The sequence below is a fragment of the Rhododendron vialii genome, chromosome 12a, assembly GCF_030253575.1.
Source record: "Rhododendron vialii isolate Sample 1 chromosome 12a, ASM3025357v1".
Classification (NCBI taxonomy): Eukaryota; Viridiplantae; Streptophyta; class Magnoliopsida; order Ericales; family Ericaceae; genus Rhododendron; species Rhododendron vialii.
The window spans coordinates 19,217,080-19,227,412 of record NC_080568.1 but is presented as its reverse complement, the minus strand read 5'-3'; positions in this window follow the sequence as shown (position 1 = coordinate 19,227,412).

Here is a 10,333-nt window from a genome sequence, read left to right as displayed (position 1 = left end):
CCCCTATGTACATTTCCCGTACCTTCGCACACTACATATCAACCCACGACTAGACTCTACGATGCCCGATTATCTAGTTTCTATACTCGGAGTCCGTAAAAGAACGTACTAAAGGAATCTAAGAATTTTATGAGTCGAGAGAGAGAACGGATTGCACTACTACTCGTCGAATCCCTAGACATGTTCGCTCTAGTCCATTGAATGCCACTCTGAGTCAGAAACGAGTAATACTCGCCAAAACACTTGGAAGGATGCGTAAACAATCCCATTAAAGTCAATGAAAAGCTTCGACATGCGAGTTGAAAGATATATGGAAGCAGCTGAAAGATACTGCAGCAGCTCAAGAAAGCAGCTGAAAGCAGCTCAAACTCCTAATCTCCTACCGGTAGGCAGGCAAGTCCTACCGGTAGAACTTGAAAAAAAAAGGGCCAACATCTGAACAAAGCCGCTTGACCTACCGGTAGGTAAAAAAGTTCCTACCGGTAGAAGCACTTGACCTACCGGTAGGTGAGAAGTTCCTACCGGTAGAAATTGGGAACAGAAAGGTCAACAGTTGAACGAAATAATTTTTGTACTTGACCTACCGGTAGGTAAGGAATTCCTACCGGTATAAATTGAATTCGTTGAGCAGCTTGAGCAGCTTGACCTACCGGTAGGTAAGGAATTCCTACCGGTAGAAAGTTGATACGTTGAGCAGCTTTTGAGCTGCTGCTATACGTTTGAGCTGGTTACGAAGGAATTTCTCAATCGTTCTACCGGTAGGTGAAGAGTTCCTACCGGTAGGGAATCGATTTTTCTGGCAAAATAACAACGTTCTACCGGTAGAAAGGACGGGCCTACCGGTAGGAATCCAGGAAAAACAGACAATTCTGACAGCAACTACGAATTTTCAATCCAAACTTAAACACGACATTACAAGCACGATTCATGCACCAAATCACTCATAAAACATATAAAGAGAGGTAGAATTCCCTACCTCAAGTGATTCGATCGAAACCCAAGCGATTGATCAAGCCCTAGACTCCGAAAACTTCAAAATCAACCGAATCTCCTCCTCCGAGCGAAACCCACGAAATTTCAAGCTCAACAACGTGAATGGATGAAGGTTTGGAGGTTATTTACCATGGGTTTTGAGTCCGGGTTGGAGAGGGAGAGAGAGAGGGTGTGTGCCGAGAGAGGGGGAGAGCCAAGAGGGAGGGGAAAGAGAGAGAGAGACAACCGAGAGCAAAAATGAAAAGGGGAAAAAAAAGTTCCCTGGAAATAATTGAGGTTGGGGAAATGATCCCATGCCCTCACACCACACACTCACACATGCACCTCTCATCCATTTATCTTTATATCCTTCCGCAAATACGTCATTCCATATATCCACACCGTTTATCTCGACAAGCCGCACAATTATATAAAAAAAAAATATAGGCCTAAAATACGGGTCTTTACACCCTACCCTCCTTAAAGAAATTTCGTCCTCGAAATTAGATAAGGCAAGCCTAATCATGCCAAGCATCACATCAACATACTCCAACTGTAACACTATCCATTATACAACAATTTAATAACCATCGAAGTCTACGTCTAGATTCATATCAAGCAGACCACAACAAACACACGTATATCTTTCGAACTTCGTACCCCCATTTCCACGTAACCATGCACTAACAACATCAGCTTACCTTTCAACAATGGACTACGCGAGTCTAAGGTACGCATCGGTTTCTCATCATAGGACACTTGAACTTCTAATTCAATTTCGGACCTTTCTAACACATGCAATGGATTTATTTCATACCTCCTCAATCTCCGTATACAGAATGCGTCATATATTTTGAAAAAGTTAGGCGGCAACGTCAAACGGTTCACAGTTTCTAAACTTTTCTTTATTATACAAATCCTATACACAATTATCTATCTCACTATAGAGATCTTACCTCCTAAGTATAACCGGATAATCCAATTGACTTCCCGAGACTTCCATCTAGAATGGGCGGTGATCAAGCGCCTCTTCCAAGTGGATTTCACCGGTTGTCGCCTGGGTATCCCAAAACATGCACATAGTGTCCGACACTTAAACTATCTTTTTGGTGAACGCTTCCTTTTTGCCCAAAACGAGACAAACCCCAACGCAAGTACGCTTTACGAAATTCATGATTTTCCTTCTTCAAATAACATTGGGTGACGTCGACGGTCAACACAATCCTTTGGTCAACCCTCCGCAGTTAGCAATCTTTGACGATCTTTACCTTTCTCTTTTCGGTCATTCTCCCTCGAGCTTCCAAATATCGTTGGCGAATCGAATTAATTGTTTTAGCGGGTCCATAACACAAGCCAGTTCTTCTAAAAGTCGCACAAAATTTTCATTCTAGGTTGGGTGATTCTATATCATGAGAAGGATTCGATTTGTCATCTCAAACGAAACGAATAAGCTACAAAACTCAAGTAGTGTCAATCAAGAATTTGAAGAATGGTAACGAGGCATCCGAAATTCAAAGAACACGTGGAATCTTCAGGACGGTTTGGCAACAATTCAAAATACCTTTTTATGACAACCCAAGAAATTTGAAATGACTGATCATGACTTTCTTATTGCTTTTCGAGTCAACAGAGTCAGTGAATAACCTTTAGCAACTGAACGATGTCGATACTAAGGATAAATACAAGAAGTGAAACAAATCTCTAGTAAGTTAACTGATACAAGATCAAAAATTTGTCCAATACCGGGAATGGTAAGACCTTCCAACAAGTTAAGGCTGAGTGTTACAGAATGAGTCATGTGCCTCCAAAGTCAAGGAACCACGACAGAGTAAAATAACACTTAAAGTAATTTCCACAATTGAATTTGTATTGAACGGTGTCAATGAATAGACATCAATAGGTATGTCACCACAAGATTGACTCCAACCATGGAAATTCGAACCAACCGAATAGGCAAGGGCAAACAAATAGATACAAAGCGGATGTGAGTTCAAATCATATGACTTCTTAGTCATGGGACCAAAATGGATGATGGCCTAAGCAGGCAATAATGGGAACAAGGTCTAAATTTTGATAATGCTAACAAATTTGTATTTCATACGGTACATAGCCAAAGGTTGGGTTCAATAGATTGATGTTGCAAATTAAATACTTATATGGAATAACGGTTACAAGCAAACGACGAAAATGGTAATCGCATCAAGGAAATCCAAACTGACCAATGAAAATTTATCTCAAGCAGGGTAATGTCAAAATAAGACCTTGAATAGGGAACGAGGAACATTTGTCAAATTTGATAGCAACAGTGTCATAAGATACTTCGCTACGAGAATTTAAATATGCCCAAGAAAAGCTAGGAAGGGATCGCATGATAATTGACTCAAATACTAAGAATTATAACAGGTCATCTACACGCTGGACTACACGGAAGAATAAATTACGATACAATTCTAACAATATTCAGCTTGGCCAATGAAAGATGGTAATAAAAGAAACAACTCTTCTAAAATCACATTTGAGATGTCACCAATCATTATGGATACGAACAATCCCTGTCCAAATCAAACCAAATCTCGATATAAGCAATTTAAAGAGGTCAAGGACAACACTTCAATATGGAATGATTAACCTCTAATCTCGGCAAATATGATCTATCGATATTTCTCAACACGCGTGGACCAAGATTTCTTATTTCTATCCCAAACATGGATAAGAATAGGATTCTCAATGAGTGAAATGCTTCCAAATCAAAAGTATTGTAGAGAACGAGTAGAACAGCTAGGAATAAATGATACCTCAAACAAGTGACGCTTCTAAGAGTTGGAGAATAAGGGGGGGGTGGTAGTTTAGCGGCGGAACTGCATCTGTTGTTGTTTCGACGTATGTGTTTCCTGCTGCATTGAGCTCGACTCACCATGTACTCCCAATCCCCGAGGACAATTCCTTGCCATGTGGCCACGTTCATCGCAAGTATAACAAGATCCCCCACGCCGTGGACATTGAGAACGAATATGGCCAAACTGACGACATCGATAACACATAGTCTGACACTTGAGAAGAGCTCTTGGAGTCCCGATATAAAGAGGTGGCTTAAAGCCCTGCTGGTCCTGAGTAAAGTGATCTGATACTCTAGGTTTCTTCCTTCCTGAACTCTCAACACTCTCTGAAGATGATCTTGTGCTAATGACTTGATGCCTAGTTTCTCCCACATTCACACCACCTTGCGCACCTTCCAGTGTCTCGACACCTTTTCCGCACTCAGCAATCTCAGGAAACATCGCTTCATCCCTGGTACATTGACTCACTTCATTCTCCCCGTTTGCACTACAACCCTGGTGCTCACGATCCCTGGTCTCACCACACCTATCTCCACGTCTCGAAGACATCCTACTATGGAAGCATAACAAATGAAATCATCAACATTAGCCACCTAATCGTGTGCTACAGGTCTCCAACCTTTCCAACCGAAGTCAACAACTTTGTGCCACTCTATGTGATATATATATGCAATGTCACATCGACATACCGACTCTTCATGCAAGCACACATGTGATTTTGTAAAAAGATGCAGCAATGTTTGAACCCATGAGACTAAAAGTCTCCCCACGGTCTCGAGGTATTCTAAACTTATGCTCTGATACCAAGTTGTCACACCCTCGATTTTCAACATAATTAAGTAATACATTTCAATAAAAGAGAAACCTCGCATATCATATACGTTACCCAAAGGAGTTTCCCACCTGTTTAATTTACAAACAAGCCCTTAAGTTTAGATAATTACAACTTTAGTCAAAAGAAAACTTAGTGGTAATTAGTTACAAAACCATCCTTAACAAAATGAGATCTTCACAACGGTGACAAAATAACCAGTGATGTCAACTTCCAAAAGTCTTTTACTGTCAAGCACACAATGCATGCAATCCTTTGCCCAGTGTCTGAACCTGAAAAGAAGGATTTGGTTGAGCTACACTAGCCCAGTAGAGAATTCTAAGCTCAAGCTATATGCAATTTGAATGAATCATATACCGAGAATGAATGAGTATGGACAGATACGCCTATAGTACAAGTGACTACCAACAAGCTGCAAATTATCGCCTAAGAGTCCTAGACTTCACATCAAGGTCACTAGCCGTTTACTTCTTTAACTAGTTACATTATTAAACTCACGTCATTCCACATTTGTCTATAATCAAATCAAAATATCTTATTATTCTTCGTATGGTAGTACAATCTTTCTCGTGTCCACATTGATCTTCATTAAGTCCCTTAATTTCAAAACCTTTCTTTTTCTTTAATCCGGTATTTTCCATCAATAATCACTAGGGTCACCTCGGGTCTAGTTCCCTCGAGCGCAGGGTCACCCCGAGTCTTTTCCCTCAACAATAATAATCAGGTGGGGTCACCTTGGGTCTAGTTCCCTCGAGCGCAGGGTCACCCCAAGTCTTTTCCTCCAATAATATGAATCAGTTGGGTCACCTCGGGTCTAGTTCCCTCGAGCGCAGGGTCACCCCGAGTCTTTTCCCTCAATAACGACCGCTTTGGGTCACCTTTCACATCTTTCACAATCGACATCATTTCATAATCAATTTCATCACCCCTTTGATGGTTATACCACTGAATTTTAAGTAATCATTACGTGATTCCACAATTTTACACATTTATACTTCCTCTTTGTTTACATACCCGCATCTTACATGACGTACTAGGCCCATACATAAAATCCTACAATACTCTGTCCATTAGTTATTCACTTTCATTCTGCTTCCCATTTTCACAAACATCCATTCATTCAATTGAATCCAAAGACCATTTAATCAATCGCATGGTAATATAAGACCAACAATCTACCATATCGCATATACTCAAATACACACGTCCTCACCGTACCCCTATGTACATTTCCCGTACCTTCGCACACTACATATCAACCCACGACTAGACTCTACGATGCCCGATTATCTAGTTTCTATACTCGGAGTCCGTAAAAGAACGTACTAAAGGAATCTAAGAATTTTATGAGTCGAGAGAGAGAACGGATTGCACTACTACTCGTCGAATCCCTAGACATGTTCGCTCTAGTCCATTGAATGCCACTCTGAGTCAGAAACGAGTAATACTCGCCAAAACACTTGGAAGGATGCGTAAACAATCCCATTAAAGTCAATGAAAAGCTTCGACATGCGAGTTGAAAGATATATGGAAGCAGCTGAAAGATACTGCAGCAGCTCAAGAAAGCAGCTGAAAGCAGCTCAAACTCCTAATCTCCTACCGGTAGGCAGGCAAGTCCTACCGGTAGAACTTGAAAAAAAAAGGGCCAACATCTGAACAAAGCCGCTTGACCTACCGGTAGGTAAAAAAGTTCCTACCGGTAGAAGCACTTGACCTACCGGTAGGTGAGAAGTTCCTACCGGTAGAAATTGGGAACAGAAAGGTCAACAGTTGAACGAAATAATTTTTGTACTTGACCTACCGGTAGGTAAGGAATTCCTACCGGTAGAAATTGAATTCGTTGAGCAGCTTGAGCAGCTTGACCTACCGGTAGGTAAGGAATTCCTACCGGTAGAAAGTTGATACGTTGAGCAGCTTTTGAGCTGCTGCTATACGTTTGAGCTGGTTACGAAGGAATTTCTCAATCGTTCTACCGGTAGGTGAAGAGTTCCTACCGGTAGGGAATCGATTTTTCTGGCAAAATAACAACGTTCTACCGGTAGAAAGGACGGGCCTACCGGTAGGAATCCAGGAAAAACAGACAATTCTGACAGCAACTACGAATTTTCAATCCAAACTTAAACACGACATTACAAGCACGATTCATGCACCAAATCACTCATAAAACATATAAAGAGAGGTAGAATTCCCTACCTCAAGTGATTCGATCGAAACCCAAGCGATTGATCAAGCCCTAGACTCCGAAAACTTCAAAATCAACCGAATCTCCTCCTCCGAGCGAAACCCACGAAATTTCAAGCTCAACAACGTGAATGGATGAAGGTTTGGAGGTTATTTACCATGGGTTTTGAGTCCGGGTTGGAGAGGGAGAGAGAGAGGGTGTGTGCCGAGAGAGGGGGAGAGCCAAGAGGGAGGGGAAAGAGAGAGAGAGACAACCGAGAGCAAAAATGAAAAGGGGAAAAAAAAGTTCCCTGGAAATAATTGAGGTTGGGGAAATGATCCCATGCCCTCACACCACACACTCACACATGCACCTCTCATCCATTTATCTTTATATCCTTCCGCAAATACGTCATTCCATATATCCACACCGTTTATCTCGACAAGCCGCACAATTATATAAAAAAAAAATATAGGCCTAAAATACGGGTCTTTACACACTCAAAGTTCGCAAATACATAAATAGATGTTAAGGATAAAAAAAAAAAGATAAATAAATTACGGTTAAATAGGTCAATTTATTTCTTTACTTAATTGCAGGTCACCATTATATTTCATGATAGACATAATTAAAAATAATAATATCACCAGAATTATATTTATTAATACCACAAATTTTATAAATATGCATAAGAGACAGCTTGCTACTATCAATATTTTATGCACTAAAGTTTTGACATTACAAGAACAATTTCGGTATTATTAACAACCTATTTAATATTTTCAACTTGTTTTAAAAATTAATGATTTTCCTATAAAGTGGATCAGAAAGAACCCACAAAACATCCATGTATGACTGGCTTTTTTTTTAAATTAAAAAAAAGGGTCTTGTGTCATTGCATACTGTATTTTGTATCAAAATTTAAATCCACCACACTCATATGCATCTGAAATATTAGTTACTTAATTGTTCTAACCACTTCATTTGATAAAGAACAAGGGTATTTCTATCTTTATCCAATTAATATTTGCAGTCCTTTGAGGGAAAAAATAATACTTGAACTAGTAAAAAAATATATATATACTTGTACCAAAAGAGCTGACCGTGTAGAGGTGGGAAAAAAACAAGAGACGACCTTGCTTCTGTTTTTCTTTTTTAATTTTTTCGGTTCGAGGGTGAGGGCTGCTCAGGCCCAACATACGCGTACCTTAATTAATCATTTCTTCCGTCCGATTAAAAGCAAGATATCCACAATGGGAGTCTGGGAGTAGGGGATTAAAAAGAAATTACTTTTTTGCAAACTGACTCCAAAAATAAAATCCTGATAAATTGTATATAAAGCAAACTCACCAACCACTAAGAGCATCCATACTGTAATAAGCAAATTGGCATGGATAAACAAACTTAACAACAATGCTAAAAAAATACCTCACATTGTAATAAGCAAAGTTACAAGTCTTTTAGCAAATAACCAAATTCCACCCATTCCATAATCAAACTTAACAACTTTTACCAATAACCAAAACTCAATAATCAAATCCAATAACCAAATTCAAAACTAAAAAACACCCCACATTACAATCGTCTCATCGAGAATAATAATTTGGTGTGGTCGGGTGCGTGATTAGAACTCGTTTGTAATTGGAAATAGGTGCATTGCGTATTGTGGGGGAGGGGGGTTTATAGGGATGCAAAAATAACCAATGTGGAGGTAAAGTTTGTTAAGTTTGATTATGAACTAAATAGATAATCAAATACTGACGTGACACATTTTGGTTATTGATTTTGATTATTCCCATTGCGGATGCTCTAAGACTAACCCTAACCGTCGTGGCTTTTTTCTTAATTTTCATGGGAGGATGTTTCCACCGCTTCTAATTAATGGAAGAAAAAAGAGGTGCAACTGCCACCAGCTGGACAGATATTGAGGTGGGGGGACAAATCTTTGAAAATGATAATGTCAAAACCATTTTTGTTTCTGTCAAAATCCTTTTTGTTTCTGTCAAAACTCATTCATTGCATGACTTAATTGTACTCCACCACACCACTTACTTTACGAAAATACCCCTAAAAATCCCATAAGTGGTGTTTTCTAGTTCCACGTTTTCAAGCAAAAATGCAATTCACGAGCAAAACTAGAACTAATTTTAGAAGAGATGCGAACAAAAATTAAACTTCAGTAATGTTTTCCAGTTACATGTTTTATCAATTCATGAGCAACCCATCTAACAAACACAAGCTAATTTTTGAAGAGCCATGTTCACATTATTGTCAAGAATTAAACATCAATTCCAAGAAGTTCTAAAATTGCGATTAACAAATGATAATACTCCACTCTTCGCACAAAAACTCCATTATGCATACTCTAGTCTTCACTCATCAAATCTACATTATGAAAGCTAAAGAAAAAAAGACTTTACATTTATTCGAACCCTTAAAGTTGCAATAAACACAATAGAAGAGCAATAATGTTAATTTTACAAATTGAGAGTCATCCTTACAGAAGAACAGAGAACGTGGCATTTAACTAATGATGTTATTGATGGAGAGTTGAAAAATACATAATTGTCGTCGTACAAATTACCGCCTTGACAACAAAAAAACCAAAGCAAATCACTGCCAAGACTCTTCACCACATTGATGTTTGGATGGTGGGCGTTGACAGGATGGGGATACAAAACTTGGATTTACCCAATAGGCAGGTGATGGTGGGTGTTCAAACCCTAAAAGTCCAAAACTAAGGTTGCAATAAACAATAGAATACTAATAAACTTGGGGGAACTCAAATAAAGAACTAGTGTGTATGAAATAGCTCTGCGTGCAGCTTCTAATGGGTGCAAGAAAATATTTTGGAAGGATAAAATAATTATCTGGATTTAAAGGGGCATTTTCGTAAAGTAAGTGGTGTAGTGGAGGACAATTAAGTCATGCAATGAATGAGTTTTGACAGAAACAAAAAAGGTTTTGACATGAACAAAAGTGGTTTTGGCATTATCAGCTCTCAAACTTTTATTCTATTGCCATGTTCTAACGGCAATATGCAAATTAATGTGAAAGTATTATAATTTCAAGTTTATGGTATCAGCAAAAATTATTCACAAATATAATGAGCACATTATTTTTTCACTCTTTAATTTGCTCATGATGGTGACAGAGTTGGGTTCAAGCCACTTTCTTTATCGATCGAAAGCTAGATGTTTATGCCAAATAAAGATTTCAGTCTGGTGATTTCAACAAAGATGAGGAAAGGTTATTTGTGAAAAGGAGCAATAGACATACGATGAGAGCGTCAAAATGTCTCTTAAGACGAAAGTAAGAGTGAAAATGAAATCGATTGTCGTCATTTAATTTAAGGTAAGAATGAAAATGAGGCGCTTTAAGGGTGCCAGTCAGTCAAACACTGATCTATACAAAAAATTGAGATTACTATGATGAGTCTTAAGGTGCAAATCACAATGGAAGGGAAAAATCAAGTATAATTGGGTGGGCAAGTGAAATAAGCTTTGGTGTCGGTCTTCTGTCTTTAATAGC